Source organism: Vombatus ursinus, unplaced genomic scaffold (genome assembly GCF_900497805.2).
Source record: "Vombatus ursinus unplaced genomic scaffold, bare-nosed wombat genome assembly UNPS02014832.1, whole genome shotgun sequence".
Taxonomy (NCBI): Eukaryota; Metazoa; Chordata; class Mammalia; order Diprotodontia; family Vombatidae; genus Vombatus; species Vombatus ursinus.
This window is the reverse complement of record NW_020954610.1, coordinates 39386793-39406263: the sequence shown is the minus strand read 5'-3', so window position 1 is coordinate 39406263 and position 19471 is coordinate 39386793. Positions and strand designations below refer to the sequence as shown.

Here is a 19471-nt window from a genome sequence, read left to right as displayed (position 1 = left end):
ATAGGGTGAGGCAGCAGAGCAGGAAATTAGCAGAGTTGACATTTATACAGAAATTTTTATGACTTACCCTGGATCAGGCAGTCTGTAAGCATCAGAGGCAGGCAGATTCAAATCCCCGTCTCTCCTGATTCCCAGCCTTGAACTCTCTGCTGCACCACGGTATTCAGTTCATTCAGAGGCAGGGGCAATAAGACCCACCAATGTCAGCAGATGCAACTCAGCCTATGGTGTAAAAAAGAACTATCGTTGACATTTCTGTCTCTCTCAACATGGTACAAACCAAAAGCCCTATTGGTTCCAATCAGCTTTAGTGAACAAGTACCTGAGGAGCAAGGTTGGAGCCCAAGGCATTACTTAGGGAGCATGAAGAAACCGTTAACAAAAGAGACTAATGTCTGACTCATCCAGTTATAGAGGAGAAGGGAAATTAGCACACATTCAACTAAATTGTTCTCAAGGGTAGAAATTCACAGTGATAAATTGAGACATTCCAAGCCTAAAAGAGGCTACCTGTAGGAAACTGCACAGATCAGTTTAGGGATCACTGCTTTTCATTAGTTATACAAATGGCCTAAAAATGCTACTGAATGTAAAATTTCCAGGTCAGCAGAGGGCACAAAACCCAGGACACACAGAGATATAACAAAATGGGAGACAAGAGTGAATGAACCAAATATAAGGGACTCAATTAGCTCATGGGCAAAAAACAAAAAAGGCAGAAGAACATACATATATGAATACTACCAAGACTAGGGTACATTTGAAAGTCAAGGAAGAAGGGATGGGGTTGGGGGCATGGAAAGGATGGTGTCTTTCTGGGATTGCTCAGGAATCAGTGTGGTACAATGGATTGAGCAATAGGTTTAGAGCCAAAAGGACCTAGATTTGAATTCTTCCTCTCCTACTGATTACACATGTCATCTTGAGCAAGTCATTTAATTTCTTTGGGCCTCAGTCTCCTCATTTGTAAAATGAAGCAGTTGGACTAGATGACCTCTGAAGAAGGTCCTTCCTGACCTAAATAAATGATACTAGGAGTCAAATCTTACCAACTTTTTTTCATAGAATATTAGGGCTGAATAGCCTCTCACAGACATTTATCTGCTGGTCTTTAAGCACTGTATATTTAGATCATCACCAGAAAGACATCTACTACCCTCAGAAAATGATATCCCACAGTCTCAATGAAATACCGAATGTTTTCACTTTATGAATGTTAGACACAACATAGATCAAATTTCAATGGCACATAGTGGGTGCTTAATAAATGTTAATTGATTGACTTCAATGGCCTGAGAACAAGGATGACTAAAACTTTAGATATTACCCAAACCTCACATTATCCCACAACTTCAACTTTTCTCTCATCAAACTTCAGCTGTAACTGGGAGTGGGGTGGGGAAACTGAGGCTTTGTCCCCAGGGTCCCAAATTTAGTGGGCATTGATAACACTTGCAGTCCTTCAACAACTTAGAAACAACATCGCTGGCTGTGTCACCATATCTAGAATGGATTTCCACATCACCTCTGCCTCTTAAAATTTCTTGTTTCTGTCAAAACCCTGCTCAAGGGTCACTTTCCAAAGGAAGTTTTCCTTGATTCCCCTCAATCCACCATAATTTATCTTGTATTTATTTTGCAAATATTTCTTTACATATGTGTCATCTTCCCCAGTAGAAGGTAAGCCCCTTGAAGGCAGGAACTATTTCACTTTGTTTTTGTATCCTCACCACCTAGTGCATTTCCTGAACCAGAAAGGGCACTTAATGAATGCTTGTTAATTCATTGATTGGTTGAAATAGTTATCCAGAATAATTAATTAACACAGGAGGCTGTGTTGAGCATCTCACCTGCTGCACCAGGCTCACTCCCAGTTCCTGTATGGTGGCTTCTCTAGCAGTTGCCTCATCACAACAATGTTGCAGGGTCCATGTCCATGTCCTATGCATCCTACCCTCCTCAAATGAAGGTGTGATTTATATGTAGCTTGTGACATTTGCCCTAAGCACAAAAAAATTCCTAGTTACAGCTATGACCAAACCTTTCCCAGAAATGCTAAGGAGCAGCAACATTGATGGGCCTGCTTTATCTCAGCATGTAGATCAGAGGTGTCAATCACACAGTCACACATAGTCTCTCAACAAGATTAAAATATAATTTGAAAAATATTTAACAAAGTAACTATAAATATAATAGAACATAAAAAATGTTAATATGAAGTTTTTTAAGTCAATATATAGGCCACAGGGATCTTTATGTAAGGTTTAATGGTCACCATTTTTCTTTGAGTTTGATACCACTGGTGTAGACATTACTCAACCAATCAAGGAAGTCATCAACAAGGATTTAATAAGAGCCTACTATGCATTTAGCACTGAGTTGAGTGTAGGGGATACAAAAATGAATCAGTGTATGCTCTCAAGGAGCTCTATGTTGATTGGGGAAAACAACATACACACACACACAAGCAAATGCAAAACATATTGCAATTATAATACATTATAATACAGAATATAAAGAAAATATAAGGTTATTTCAGAAGGAGTGGGAGGCAATAGCACCTGGGGGGTAGGGAATAGGCTCAGGAAAAGCCTCATGTAGGAGATAGCACTGAGATGAGCTTTAAAAGAAGGATTTTAAGAGGTAAGGAAGGAATGCACCCCAAGTATAGGGAAGCAGCCTGTGCAAGGGAAGAAAAAAGGGAGGTGTCATGAATGAAGAATGGTGAGTATGCCAGTTTGGTTGGGCTGAAGAGCACAAAATGGAGTGATGTATAATGAAGCTGCAAAAGTGGGCTAGAGCCAGATGGTGAAGGGCTCTTAATGTAAAACACAGAAGTTCATATTTTGTCCTAGAGGCAATAGTGAGCCATTATAGCTCTTTGAGCTGGGGAGTGATGTGGTCAGACCTGTGTTTTGGGAATATTACTTTGGCAGCTGAATGGAAAATGGAAAGGAAAGGAAGAGACACAAGATAGGGAGACCAATCAGGAAGTTATTGTAGTGCTCCAAGTGAGTGATGATGGGGACCTAAACTGAGATGGTGGCTGTACGAATGGAGAGAAGGGAATGTATATGAAAACTGCTTTGGAGATAGAATTGACAATACTTGGAACCTGATTGCATATGAAGCATGAGGAAGAGTAAAGAGTTGAGGATGATCTAAGGTTGTGAATTTGAGTGACTAGAAGGTATCCTCTACAGAAACAGGGAATTTGGAGAGTGGGTAGATTTGGGTGAAAAGAAACTGAGTTCTGTTTTGGACATGTTGAATTTAAGATACCTATGTGATATTCAGAGGGAACTGTCCAATAAGCATCACTTTGTTGTTGTTCAGTTGTGTCCAACTCTTCATGACTGCACTTGGGGTTGGCAAAGATACTAGAGTGGTTCACCATTTCCTTCTCCAGCTCATTTTATAGGTGAGGAAATTGATGCAAACAGGGTTAAGTAATTTGCTCAGGGTGACACAGCTAGTAAGTATTGAGGCTGGATTTGAACTCAGGTCTTCCTGACTCCAGGCCCAGTGCCCCTAACAGAATAGGGAGGGATAGATATATAGATCTGGAAGTCTGCATAGAGATGAGGGGACAGAGGAACATAGAAGAGGGCTCAGGACAGAGCTATGAAGTATACCCATATATATGGGGGTGGGAAATTAATCATGCAGCAAAGGGGACTAAGAAGACTGAAACTGTCAAAAGGAAGACAACCAGAAAGAAAAGAAATGGAAGCCAAGACAATCCAAAACTTGGAAAATCAGTTTCTGAATAACTGTGTCATATCCTGTCTCAGATGTTTCTTATTTAGGCAAGACACAACTTCCTTGGGCCTCAGTTTCCTCATCTTCAAAATGAGAAAGTTGGAATTGATGGCCTAAGAGGTCCCTTCTAAATCTATGCTTTTTTTGTTGATGATATTGTTACAAATAACCCTTAATCAGTGTAGGTGAATTATGCCATTTAAGAATAAAATTTCTAGTAAACAAGATTTCACATAGTCATAAACATTGAACCTATCATGAATAAGAAGTGAATTAAAATCACAGTGGTAACACATACTCCACATCTATGGATGAGTTATTTTAAGGGAGAAGTACTAATGAACTAATATGTGCTAATGAAGTAATGAGGTGGCACAGTGGGAGGACTCAACTTTCTGAGTTCAAATTCAGCCGCAGACACTTATTAGCTGTGTGACCCTGGGCAAGGCACTTAACCCTGTTGGCCTCAGTTTCCTCATCTGTAAAATGAGCTGGAAAAGTATCTCCAGTACCTTTACCAAGAAAACCCCAAAAGGGATCATGAAGAGTTGGACACTGTTGAAAATAACTGATCAGCAACAACATGGGCTAATAATGCTTTATCCTCTTACATTAGAATTTCCCACTAAAGGATTGGAGGAAGGAAAATATGGAATAAGAGAAGCTCAGTCTGTGGGCTGCAACAGTACCCACATAGCATCAAAGACCTAGAGGAAAACCTGTAGCATTTCTGGAGGACACAGACAAGAAGATGAGAGAGTATCAATGGGCTGCAGTCTGTTCCATCGCAGAGAGTACCCTCAACTATGAAATCACAGTTGCACTAAAGTTTTCAAGTATAGCATTTAGAGATGGAAAGTACCTTACAGATGATCTAGTTCAACTTCCTCACTTTACGAAAGAGAATTTAAACCCATGGACTCTGACTATAGCATGAATGTCCTTTGCATTATAACAATAATAGCTAACATTTATATAGCATTTACTACATGTGAGGCACTATGCCAAATGCTTTGCAATTATTATCTCCTTTGATCCTCACAATAGCCCTGCAAGGTAGGTGCTATTATTGTTCCCATTTTACAGGTGAAGAAACTAAGTTAAACAGAGGTTAGGTAACTTGCCTAGGGTTACACAGATAGTGTTTGAGGCAGGATTTGAACCCCAGTCTTCCTGATTACAGTTGCAACTTTCTATCCAATGCACCACCAAGCTGCTTCTCTTCTCCATTCATATATGGATGAATATATAGCATAAATAGCATATGTAGAATAAGTAGCATAATTCACCTATACTGATTAAGGGTTATTTGTAACAACATCATGAACAATAAGAGCATAGATCTAGAAGGGACCTCTTAGGCCATCAGTTCCAACTTCCTCATTTTGAAGGTGAGGAAACTGAGGCCCAACAAAGTTAAGTGTCTTGCTTAAGTAAGAAGCATCAGAGACAGAATATTACAATATTATTCGGAAACTGATTTTTCAAGTTTTAGATTATCTTGACTTCTGTTTCTTTTCTTTCTAGTTGTCTACCTTTTGACAGTTTCAATCTTCCAAGTCCTCTTTGCTGGATGACCAATGTCTCACCCCTAGACATGAGGGTCTTTATATGAGCGGATATATTTACATACACATATACAGTTACATGGCACAGTAGATAGAGCCCTGGACTTGGAGTCAGGAAGAGCTGATTTAAAATCCTGCCTCAAACACTTACTAGCTGTGATCCTGGACAAGGCACTTATCTTCTGTCTGCCTCGGCCTCCTCATCAGTAAAATTGAGATAATAATAGCAACTCTCTCCCAGGGTTGCTGTGAAGATAATATTTGTAGAGCATTTTGTAAACCTTAAAGTTATATAAATTCTAGCTATTATTATTATATATACATGTGAGAATGTATAAAAAATTAACTTAGTAATTTGATATGATTTTATCAGACCTAAATTTAGCAACCTGAATTCTCTTTTAAACGGAGATCTAAAAAATCCAAATTTCAGATTTAAGTCATCATCATTCTCACAGAACTTGATTAAAATGATGCATTTTCCCTGCCCAGTTTTCGTTGTTTCAGTGAGGGAAAGAAATATTTTTTTTCTTCTTTCTCATCTTAATGAACCTTGAAATTAATAGATTTTTGCTGATCCCATCTTTCCTCCACTCTTGCTAGCTTTACTGATTTTAGTAGAATACCTCTTCTGTGATGTTTAAAAATTAAAAGTTGTTTAAAAAAAAACATTAGTGCAAACTCCATTCCATATTCTAACCTGGAGACTCCATCTTTTATTCCTGTGAACAGTGACATGCATTATTTTAAAGACCTTGCTTTAAAAAAAATCTGTAAGATATGCTGAAACTCCATCCAACATTTATCTGTGCTACTTTACTTAATCTTAAATGTTGACAAAAATATAGTGGGCTCTTACTATTACTAGTTGGCTACTCAAGAAGTAACCAAAGGAGGAAAATAATGAAAACATCTGCTAGACAAAGGCCCATGTTTACACTACGATTCAATTTACCTTAAAAGAATTATCCCCTTTTAGAACAACCTTTCCAGTCTCTGCCAATCAGATGGGTCATTCTCTCCAAAACATTAGAACAGTAGGTCTTTGGCTTGACCAAATACTATCAGAGAGCTTGATTATTTCCATAGCACCCACTGACTTTTGTTAGTGCAAAAGTCACAGGGATAAAATGTCAAGAAATACAAGCTACCCAACTGGAAAGCAAACACTGCAGCTTCTCCTCCACCTTGACTCCCGATAAGTAGTGCATTGTGGCATTCATTTAACAGAGAGAGACCATTTTTCCTGTGGCGGTGTTCTGTTCCCAGTGACATTATCTCTTCCCTAAAGCGATGCTACTAAAAACCTACTGAATTCCAGGGGCACCTTCCCAAGTATTTGCCCACTTTTGATTTCTGTATTTCTAATAACCAGCCTGCTTTCTGTTTCTGCAGCATAGGGCTTACAGATGAACGAAGGAACTTGTGCCCTTATGCAATTAATATGAAGAGCCCTGGAAATGCTGAGGCAATTTAATTTCATTGGTGGTGCTTTGAAACCCAGTGACAATCTTAATGGTTTTAATACTAAAGGACAATCTCCTTTAGAGAGCTTTATTAATATTAATGTAGTGATCTCAAAGCAATATTTAAAAACAAAGAGTATGTCCCCACTTTCGATTTTTAAATCACCGAATCATAAAAGCTCTGGCTTTCCATCATTTTCCCTGATTAAGGATGTGGACTCCAATAAAGTTGGATTGAAATTTGATTCTGCCACTGAGAGGAGGTTGGAAGGATATTTTTCAATTCTTATGCTCCTCAGTAGTTGAAAGAAATGAAACTGGTGATTTTAATAAATCAGTGATTTAACAAAGATAATACAGTGTTAGGTTGGGGAGTGATACCAAAGATTATAATAATTGGTTTCAGTCCTTAAGGAGCTTATACACTATATATAGGACAGAGAAGACCAATAAATATAAAACAACCAGATCACAAAATATATGATACATATATGTACAATGCATATATAAACAAATATATGCATATACATTAAAATATTTCTGGGGACAAGTTGCAATGATAGCTCAAATCTATAGTGGTATAGTGGATAGAATGCTGGGCTTGGAATTAGGAAGACCTGGGTTCAAATCTCACTTTTGACATTTATTAGTTGAGTTAAAACTAGTTGTCATGCAACTTGCCCTAGATAAGCCATTTAACCTCTGTAAACTGCTTCTAACTTATCTTCAAAGTCATAGACACCTTGCAATCTGCATTGGTGGAGGGAAGAAACTACAGTTCCCTGCTGCTGAAATAACAGATCCTTTAAATACTGAATAATAGTTCAGTAAGTTCATAGATATAGCATAAACTTTGTATTTTACAAAGTACTTCATTCACAACAAGTCTGAAAAGTGGGCATTTCTTTGTATTCCTAGCATGTAGCACAGTGCACGGCACATAGTAAGTGCTCAATAAATACTTGTCGACTGACAGTAATTAACAGAATATTATCTCTTTTACAAATAAGGAAGCTAAGGTACAGACAGGTGCAGTGATTTACCCATTATCATACAGCTAGTAAGTATCAGAGCTGAGCAAATTCTGCCTCAGACACTTACTAGCTGTGATTCTGGACAAGTCACCCAATCTCTATCTGCCTCAGCTTCCTCATCTGTAAAATGGAGATAATATTTAAGAATATAATGGGTTTTGGACACAGGAGTCTAGGGCTCTTGCAACTACACCATTCTTCACTCTGCACATCTCTTACTTGGGTAGACAATCCTTTAACACCTAAATGAGATAATGTATGTAAAAGTACTTTGTAAACCTTGAAGTGTTATATAAACGTGAAATGTTATTACCCTCTTTGGGGAGGAAAAGAATATTTGTATTTAAATTTCAGGAGACAGGGTTTGCTCTGTTCAGAGTACTAAGACAATGAATGAATGTACACCATCGTTAATTCCTCAGAATAAGAGCTGAATATTAAACCAAGATAACCAGCCTGAGGCATTTATTCTGGGCCATATATGAGAAATATATAAGCAGACTGAAAGTTTACAGTCTGGACCACTAAATTCAACATTCTGGGAGAATAGTTGGAGAAGGTTTCGCAGGAAAATAGTTTTAGCTCATTTCTCACTGTAGAGGACATCATCTCCAGGATTCTGTTCTCTCTGCCCAGATCTGAAATGGACAGCTGAGAAAATAAGAAGTCCTGAGAGGTGGGGGTGAACCCTATTCTCCCCAAGGTGAAAAGCTGCCTCTGCTTCCAGTCTTGTGCTTTTTCATCTTCAGTGTGCATGCCTGTAGTTTGCGACACTCAACAAAGACACACATCAGGATGCAGTAGCATTAGTGACGGTCATTACAGGCTCAGAGATACAGAGCTGGAAGGGACCACAGAGCTTATTTAATTCCACCTCTTCATCTTACCATTGAGGAAACAGGCCTAGAGAGATTAAGTGGTTTCTCCAAGGTCATAAGGGTAGTGAATGGCAGAGGCAGGATTTAAACCTAGGTCCTTTGACTCCAAAGTCAGCACTCTTTCTATACATTTGAGTGGGGAAGCTCTCTTCAAAAGGTCATCTAGTTCACACTTGCCTCCTAAAAAGGGCAGACATTATAATGTCCTGGGGCTTGGTACAATTAGTACAATGATGTCCAACTTTGTAAAACATACCAACCAATACTTACAGTCCTCTGTCATGGCCTTTGAGAATTCTGGGTCACCTCCAAACTCCAATGAGGCATTCCAGTAGGGCTTCTATAATTTTCTTATCTTATGTGTATAATCCACATGATACCATTTAAACTTATTTTCTCATCAATGCGGGATTTTTGCTCCATTCAAACAGAATTCTTTTTCAAGCAATTTCACAGTACAGTTTAAACAGATTGTTTCTTATTCTTTCTTTGGTGGAAATGGGAAAAAAACTGGTCATTATCTGCAATAAATCATCTTTTATATAATCCACTCAAGAACTATTTTTTCACTGTGATGTTATACTAATTGAGCCTCTAAAAGTATTGGTACCATCAACAGTAGTGGGCTCTGGGAGGTATAAGTTTTGATTCCTTGAGCTATTCAATAGGACCAAATGGTTTTCCTATGGCTAATCACATTAAAGTTGTTGGAGATCTAAAAGATTCATTCCCCATCACCAGCAAAGTAAAGCAAGGCTTTATGATGGTTCTAATGCTAGTAAGTTCATTTTATGAAGACATGTTTGAAAATGAAAAGACTGATGAAACTAAAGTTTAAACATACTTATAGGGAATGGGAATTCAAATCCTTTTTTGTTTGGGGGTGGGGGTACCTCCATACTCTCATTGATTTGTTTGTAGTAGATAGAAAGATACTGGGGGAGGTCAGAGCAACTATTACCCTCTTTCCCTTTCCCTAAAACCATGTTGGGGCAGGGAAGTAAAGAAACTGGATCACATTGGCAGAGATGGACCCAACAATCCCTAAGGAAAGATCTAAATCTGCCTCCAGATCTTTCAGAAACCTACTTCAGCAGATTAGCAATATCACCAAAAGTTCTTGAGACAGTCGTTCTGTAGTTGTGGTGTGTGATGAGTGTGTTCCTCAATAATAATAACTGACATTTATGTAGTGTCTCATTGGATTCTACCTTCTCAATTACCCTGTGAAATAGGTAGTCAGTCAACAAGCATTTATAAAACACCTACCATATGCCAGGCACTGTGCTAAGCACTGGAGATACAAAGAGAGGAAAAAAATACAATGCCTGATCTCAAGTTGCTCACAGACTAATGGGGGAGATAACATGCAAACAACTATGTACAAACAAGATAAATAAAGGATAAATCAAAGTTAGTCTCAGAGAGTAAGTACTAAGATGGAAGACTGGGAAAGGTATCTTGTAAAAGGTGAGACTTTAATTTCACTTTGAAGGAAGCCAGGAGGTGGAAATGAGGATGGAGAGAATGATACACATGGGAGACAGCCAGTGAAAATGGCCAGTCAGGAAACTGAATGTCTTGTACAAGTAACAAACAGCCAGGAGGTCAGTGTTATTGGACCTCAGAGTACTTGGAGAGAAGTAAGATGTAAGGAAGACTGGGAAGATAGGAGGGGGCTAGGTTATGAAGGGCTTTAAAAGCCAGAGGTTTTTTAGAGACTTGTAGCAAGCAGGGAGACCAATCAGCAAACTATTGCAATAGTGTAGGCTTGAAGCAGCTAGGTGGCTTAGTAGATAGAGCACTGGGCTTGGAGTCAGACAGACCTGAGTTCAAATCTGGCCTCAGATACTTATTAGTTGTAGAATCCTGGACAAGTCAATTAACTTCTGCCTTAATCTTCTAGAGAAGAAAATGGCAACCCACTCCAGTATCTTTGCCAAGAAAATCCCAGTATTGACCAGTATTGGCGTGCTATGGCCCCATGAGCTCATGAAGAGTTGGATGCGACCGAATGACTGAATGAGGTGATGAAGGCCTGTTCCAGGGTGGTGCCAGTCTCAGAGGAGAAGAGGGGGCAGAAGGCAGAAATGACAAGATTTAACAACTGATTGGCTATAGGATATGAGAGAGTGAGAGGAGTAGAGGATGACCTTTACACTACAGCTTGGGTGACTGGAAGAATGGCAGTGCCCTTGACAGTAACAGGGAATTTAGGAAAAGGGGAAAGTTTTGGGGAGAGATAATGAGTTCAGTTTGGGAGATGCAGTATTTAAGATGTCCACGTGACCTCCAATTCAAGATTCCCAAAAGACAGCTGGAGACGCGAGACTGGTGGTCAGGAGAAAGAATAGGGCTGCACAAGTAAATCTGGGAATCATTTGCATGGAGATGATAATCGAATCCATAGGAGAAGAAAGACACTGCTGGCATTATTCCCATTTTAAAGAAAAGGAATATTGAGATTCAAGGAGATTGAGATTTACCCACATATAGTCACATAGCTACTAAGCGTCAGAGGGAGGTTTTGGATTCAGGTCTTTTTAACCCTAAATTATGCATCAGGGACGCCACTGCTTCAAAGTATCACTTCTGGAGAACAGAGACAAAAACACAATGTACTATTATGTATTCAGTGAATACCTGTCCTGTACAAGTTGTGCAGGACACAAAGATGTACAGGACAAGGTCTTTGCCCTTAGTGGTCTCAACTGCTAATAAATATGAAGAAAGTTGGGAAATGCTATATACTGCCTAATGATTTAATTAGCAATCTTGGCCTAGTCAGTTATGGGTAATACATAAACAGTTCCCAATCTAGTGATAACAATTACAAATGTTTATGCTCCATTTATATGGTACCTTATAGTTATGACAACAAAACAAATAATAAAAATAGCATTTAGGTAAGCATTTAAGGTTTGCAAAGCATTTTACAAACATTATCTTATTTGATCTTCACAATAACCCTTGGAGGTAGGTGTTATTATTATCCCTGTTTTTACAGATGAAGAAACTGAGGCTCAGAGAGGTTAAGAGACTTGCCCAAAATAACATAGCTAGTAAGTATCTGAAGCAGGATTTGAATTTAGGCCTTTCTAATTTCATGTACAGCATTCTTTTCATATATGTACGTATAAATTATCTTATATCGTTCATCATGAAGAGGGAGCATGGTCTAGTAGATACAGAGGTAGACTTAGAGTCAGTAAGATTTAGGTTCCAATTTTGCCTCAGATATTTATTAGCTATGTAACATTGCGCAGCAGCTACATGGTGTAGTGGACAAAGAATTGGGCCTGGAACCTGAGTTCAAATCTGGCTTCAGACACTAGCTGTGTGAGCCTGGGAAAGTCACTCAACCTTTATTTGCCTCAGTTTCCTCATCTGTAAAATGAGGTGAAGAAGAAAAATGGCAAACCACTCCATTATGTTGGTCAAGAAGAGTTGGATATGACTGCAATGAACGGACAACAAAAATATAACTGTGAGCAAGTCACTTAAACTTTCAAACCTCAGTTTCATCATCTGTACAATAAAGGGTTTGGACATGATGGCCTCTAAGGTCCTTTCCAGTATTAAGTCTACAATCCTAACAACAATGTAGGGAGGTAGATTATGTAAGTATTATTATATCCTTTTTTATAGATGAGGAAAATGGGGTGGGCTCAGAGACATTATATGACTAACCCAAAGCCTTATCGTTCTTGTTCTGTCACGTCCAACTCTTCATGAGTCCATTTTGGGTTTTCTTGGCAAAGATATTGAAGTGGTTTGCCATTTCCCTCTCTAGCTCATTTTACAGATGAGGAAAATGGAAGATGAGGCAAAGAGGGTAAGTGATTTGTCCAGGGTCACACAAGCTAGTAAGTGTCTGAGGTCAGATCTGAACTCATGAAGATAAGTCATTCCGACTCTAGAACCAGCACTCTATCCACTGCTCCACCTAGTCACTCAATTATTAAGTTCCAGGTTTGGGGTTTAGGACCATAGGATTGAGCATTTAGGGATGATTCAGTCCAACTCTATTATTGTGCAGATGAGAAAAAAACAGGCCCAGAGAACTGAAGAGACTCGTTCTAAGTCTTGGAGCTGAAGTAGAGCAGAGCCTGGAGTCTTCTGACCCTGAACTGTGCCCTTTCCACTAGACCACACGGCAACAGATTGGCATAGAAATAACCACATTGATGGAGGTGATAATGACAATAATGATGAGGATGGTTATGATGATAATGATAGAACAATGGACCTGGAGTCAGGAAGGTCTGAGTTCAAATCCTGCTTCTGACACCCAATAGCTATGTGATCTTGGGCAAATCACTTAACCTCTGTCTACTTCTTCATCTATAAAATGGGTATAATAATAGCCTCTACTTCACAAGCTTGTTGAGAGGATAAAATCAGATAATATTTGTAAAGCACTTTGCAAACCTTACAAAGCTGAATAAACGCCAGTTTAAAAAAAAATAATGGCAATAACTGACATTTACAATACTCTAAAGTTTTATAAAGTGCTTAATACCCATTATCTAATCTGATTCTTAGAACAGATAGGTCCTACAGGTATTATTGGCTCCATTTTGTGGCTAAATAAATCAAGGCTCAGATAGAGGTTCAAGAGCCTTGCCTAAGGTCACATAGTTAGAAGATATCTGCTGGCAAGAAACAAAACAAAAATAAAGTCAGCCAAGCTATTTTTTTGAAGTGTCAAAGATTACTATGGCTCACATCAAATTGAAAAACTGCAGTGTGGTAGTCATTGCTGACCTTTAACTAATTAATTTTTTGGTTTAGATTTGTGATTTCATCAATGTGGAAAACTGCCATTATGGACACTTACTCCACTGATGTAGGTTGGCAAATTTTCTTGAGAGTTGTCCGTTGATACTTAGAGGTTAAATAATTCACCAATAGACACATAGCTATTATGTATCAGAGGCAGGACTATAATAATAACAGTAACAATAATAACAATAATGATAGCTAGCATTTATATAATGCCTACTGTGTACCAGGCACTGTGCCAAGCGGTGGGGAACCTGTGGCCTTGAGGCTACCTGTGGCCCTCTAGGTCCTCAAGTGCGGCCCTTTCATTGAATTGTTTTGATTCCATCAAAGGGCCATACTTGAGGACCTAGAGGGCCACAGGTGGCCTCAAGGCCACAGGTTCCCTACCCTGCACTGTGCTTAGCACTTTTATAAATATTATCTCATTTGATCCTCACAACAACCCTGGGAGGTAGGTGTTATTATTACCTTCATTTTACAGTTGAAGAAACAGAGGTACACAGAAGCTAAATGACTTGTCCGCGATCACACTAATAGTAAATGTCTGAGGCTAGATTCGAGCTCAGATCTTCCTGACTCCATCAAAGTCAACCTGATTTTAAAATGGATTTAGGTTTTTAAACTGGATTTGGATTTAGGTAACCTGGATTCTAATTTGGCTCTGCTACTCGCTCTCTGTGTGACACTGGGTAAGTCACTGTAAGAAATATGGGGAAGTGTAAAAGTCAATTTGCCGAACAGTTTATGGTACAAAGATGTAAGGTTCTGAATCAGAGACTCTAGTACTCAAGTTTTCACAATTGCATGCGTTTGGAGCAGTTGAATAGGCAGGTAAAGTATATCACATTCCTGCATGCTAGAGATTTAATATTTTTAAACTATGAGCATATAAGAAAACAGATAGAGCACTGACCTTGGAGTCATGAGGACCTCAGTTCAAATCCAGTCTCAGACATTTAATATGTATTAACTTTGTGACCTTGAACAAGTCACTTAACCCTAATTGCCTCACGAAGAAGGAAAACAAAAAAGAAAAACTGATGGGTAGAGTATGATATGAGCTAATTTGATTAGTTGCATGACCTTGGGGAAGTCCTTTTTTCTCTCTGGACTTTACTTTTGTCACCTGTTAAATGAAGGGGTTGTATTAAATGATTTCTAGTATCCTTTGGTAAACTGTCAGGTATGAAAGGGAAAGGAACAAAGTATGGACAGCACCCAGGGTTCTGAAAGTAAAAACGGTGATAAAGATAACAGCCAGTACTCAGTGTCACCAGGCCATTTCCCCATCCTCTATATAATACCTGCCTATTGAATAAGCAGTTTGATCCATCATGGGGCTTAATCTCTGAAGAGAACGGTCAGCTTTACAGAGAGTCTAAATTTTCCCTTGTGGTTCATCTTAATGAAAAAATAATCACCGGTGGAAAATTATCCATAAAAAGGTGAGTCCCCTTTGTAAGAAACCAGAGCCAAGCAGAGGATTGCCAAGACTCTATTAGAGCTTAAGATAAAAGAAGTTAAATGTCAATAGGTTAATTAAAATGAAAAGCAAAGGATACTGTTGTTTATATCTGCTTCTTTATGCAAATAATTGAAGATGATTGAGGTTGACACTTGAAATTCAACCAATATGAAGAAAAAGAACCACTATCCAACAGTGTAAATACCCTTGTTAACTGTTATAAAACTGCCATGGAGGCCATTGCCAAGTTCCAAGGATGGCAATAAACTGCCTTCTCCTGATACCACACTGATTCCAAAGGCAGTCAAGCATGTTCTAGGGGTTGTGCTGTTTTCCCCCCTTCCTAGGCAGATAAGAGCAGCTGGGATACAGCTCCATCAATGATGAAATCAAACTACTAGGCATGCATTCTTAATTGTGTGTGACATTGTAAATTCTTGTTTCACTGCCAGTTAAGTCAGAACTGAGAAAGCCTTCGATGAATACTGAGATATGGACTCAAAGAATATTGGGGATTCAAAGGAAACCAGAGAGGTCATTTAATCTACTCCAATCCTTTTAAGTAGAAACACACTTAAGCCATTTTGTACAGATAGGAATCTATTTTATTTTCGAGGACTTAAGAGTCTGAAGGGCATTTTGGGAAGTGGAAAGCACACTAGACCTATCATCAAGACAGAACTGGGTGGGGCAGCTAGGTGGCGCAGTGGATAGAGCACAGGCCCTGAAGTCAGCATGACCTGAGTTCAAATTCGGCCTCAGACCAAACACCTGACACTTACTAGCTGTGTGACCCTGGGTAAGTCACTTAACCCCAACTGCCTGGAAAAAAAAAAGAGAGAGAATTGGGTTGAATTCTGGCTTTGGCTCATACTAGTTGTGTGCACATGGACAAATCACCAAATCCGAGTTTTTTCATCTGTGAAACTGAGGCAATAATTGCTACATCACAGAGTTGTTGTGGAGATTAAAGAAAATAATATGTCAAGGGCTATAAACATGTCAACAATAACTATTATTTTTCAAATTCTTTCATTAATCTTTTCTATATGGTATACCTTGCTTTGCTCAATAGATCTCTTCATGAAAAAATACAAAAGTTATACTTTTATTGACATAATCTTGGAATTCTTTTAAATTCATTTCTGATTTATTTTTAATCAGCAATAGTTCTGTTAAGTTTCTCTGTGAATCATCAGCTTCTTAGTCATTCGACAGTTAATGATATCTCCATCACCATTCGACAGAACAAAAGACAGATGATGAAGTGTTCTATCTACGCTGGAAGGCAAATATCAGACACTAAAAAAAATCCCTGAAATTTGAGGGGTAGTGGTACTGACTTCTTTTTATTTCTCCTCTTGTTATCATTCCTGAGTTAGTAAAAAAAAACATTGGGCTTGTAGATTATAGACTTCTGGGCACTCCATGAAGAACTGGTCCTGGGCTAATTCATTAAGCTCCTACTATGTAGCACACACTTTGGATACAAAGATATAAATTTTTGTTCCTGCCCCCAAAGAGGTGCATTTTACTGGAGGTGGAGTTTCATCATATTTCTACTCTCTTGTATCCTAGAATGTCTCTGGATGGCAAGGGCTTCCCATTTTGGAGTCCTACTCTGATCTACTACTTCTGGGCCCTGTCCCCTGTTAAAAAAAATTCCCTCTTGTTTTCCTTCCACCCTATTCCATTAAAATTTCCATTCCATTACGGTAGGAAATATCAGCCTTATATTGGGAGGAAAGTATCTCATTAAATTAATTTATACTAAAGTGTGAATGACTGAAAGAAGCTTCATGTGTTAACCTTTTAGAGGTGTTTACAAATTTTAAAAGCAACTTCAGTAACTCAAGGAAGTGAAAATTTAGTGACAGAAGGTATGGTTCAGTGGAAATAAAGGCTTTGTCTGCTATCATACTACACCTAGCCTGCCTAAGGGCAGCTCTGCAAGGTCAAAGTCCTGTATTCCCTGCTTAGCCTAGGCCTTTGTAAATGAGTACATTAAAAACCCCATAAATTAAACAAATGTCATTATCGTAGGCTCCAGCCATGAAAAGCCTTTGATAAGAATCTCATTTTCTCTTCTATTTTTTATGGTTTATTATCTTGTTCAGCAGAAATATAAGCTTAGACTTAATAAATCAACATTATCAATATCAGCATAATAAACGGAGTCTCTTCTGGTTTTTATTATCCCATGACAAAGTAATTTTCAGAATTAAGAAGAAGGGATGTGAGTTGGATTCAAGATGCTGTTGCTACTCCACCAATCACTGTACTGCACTGAAGAGTTTCTTGCTTGACAAGCCCAGAGAATTCATAGTGTCCATAATTATCCAAGGTTTCCCCTAACAAACTTTGTGTTTTTCAAAGGGCAGAAACCCTTTTTTAAATGCATTGTTTGTAGTTTGTTTTTTATTCATTCATTCATCTATCTATCCATCCATCCATCCATCCACCATCTAGCTATCTGTCTGTCTGTCTGTCTATCTATCAGAATGGTAAATTTGCATACCTAAAGTACCTTGTTGTTTTTTCCTCTATAAATCATACAAAAGACAATCTACTAAATGCTAGGGATAGGAATTAGACCTATGATTTCCTTGGTATAGGGAATTCCTGGATGATACAAAGATAACATAAGATACACACCCTACCCTCAAGGAGCTTACAATCTGGTAGGAGAAATAAGACATAGGATGATAAATTTAAACCTGGAAAGGACTTTAAAGGTCATAGAGGTCATCAACGTAAAGCTGGAGGGTGCTTCTGAGATCATCTACCACAACCCTCTCATTTTATACATGAGGAAATTGAGACCCAGAGAAACTGAGTGATTTGGTCAAAGTCACAAAGGTAAGTGGCAGCATCAGAATTTAAACCCAGGTCTCCTGACTCCAAATCCAGCATGCTTTCACTATAACACACTGCTTCTTCCTTGTGTATAATGAACTATAATCCAAAGTATTGAGAGATTCAGAGGAAGAGAGAGAGAGAGAAGAGGGAGGGAGGGAGAGAGAGAAGGAGAGAGAGAGGAAGGGAGGAAGAGAGAGTGGGAGGGGGAAGAGGGGGGAGAAAGGGAGGGAGGGAGAGAGGGAGGGAGGGAGGGAGAGAGAGAGAGAGAGAGAGAGAGAAAGAGGGGCAGGGGAGGGAGTGTGGAGTGGGGAAATAGAGGGAAGGGAAGGAAAGACACAGGGGAGGAGGAAGGGAGGGAGGGAGAGAGACAGGAGAAAGAGAGAGAGACATAGAGATATGGGGGTAGGAGAGAGAGGAAGAGACAGAGATACAGACAGGCAGAGACAAAGACAGACAGAGATACAGACAGGCAGAGACAAAGACAGGCAGAGACAAAGACAGACAGAGAAGACACGCACACAGAGACAGACAGACAGACAGACAGACAGATAGAGGAGAGAGATTGCTTGGAAGACCATGGAAGAGACTTCAGAGAAGAGGTAGTTCATACACTGAAAAGGGAAGGATTTAAATAAGCAGAGATGTATATGTGGGGGAAATGCATTCTATACAAGGGTACAATTACATGGATATCTCCCATTGTGGTATTACAATGTAGCATTTCACATTTTAGAAAGATGATATCATTTGACCCATCCAAGCAACGATCTTACGATAGGTATTATCATCCCTGTTTTATAAATGAGGAAACTGGGACTCAGAGATGCTCAGTGACTCACCCAAGGACAAACAGCTAAAAAGTGACCCAGAGAGAAGAGAAATCATTTTTCCAGTGCACTGTTCTATACATTATGCTATATCATTGATTTTCCCTCCTCCTAGATGCTTGATTCTCTCTGGGTTTCCATGATATTACTCTTTCCTGGTTCTCTTTCTACCTTTCTGACCACATCTCCTCCGTCTCTCTTTTACTGGTTCTTCGTCAGTGCCCCATACACTACCCCTGGGTGTCCCCAAAGGCTCTGGTTTGGGCCCTATTCTCTTTTCCCTCAATGTTGTCCTGTTTGGTAATTTCATTGGTCCTCTGGGTTTAATTTTCATCCTTATGTGGATAATTCCCAAATCTATATATCTAGCCCTGATTTTTCTCCTTCACTCCAAGTGCTTGTCACCAACTGCCTTTTGGACACATTGAACTAGATGTAGGAATCTCAAACCAACAGGTCCAAAACAAAACTCATCATCTTTTCCTTGTAAGGCTCTCCTCTTCTCAGCTTCTTTATTACCACCATCATGTCAGTCATCTAGGCTTGAAACTTTAGTGTCATCCTCAACCACTCGCTCACATGCATGCCACATATGCAATCTGTCATCAAATCTTATAATATTTTATAATTAACAATATTTTATTTCCCCCATTTATAATATTTTATTTCCCTCCAATTACATACTAAAACAGTTTTTTAAGTTTTGAGTTCCAAATTCTATCCCTCCCTCCTTCCCTTCTTCCTCCCTGAGACAGTAAGCAATTCAATATAGGTTATACATGTGCAATAATGTAAAACATTTCTATATTAGTCATCTTGTACAA

At 38.9% G+C, this 19471-nt stretch overlaps 1 protein-coding gene across 1 annotated transcript in view; it reads right to left on the bottom strand.

The window, feature by feature from the left end:
* APBA1 (amyloid beta precursor protein binding family A member 1) overlaps window positions 1–19471 on the bottom strand; it is a 260787-nt gene that overhangs the window by 152179 nt on the left and 89137 nt on the right. The window contains exon 3 of the mRNA XM_027839462.1: window positions 68–222. The gene's annotated coding sequence lies outside the window, so the exon portion shown is untranslated. The remainder of the gene's footprint in view (window positions 1–67; window positions 223–19471) is intronic.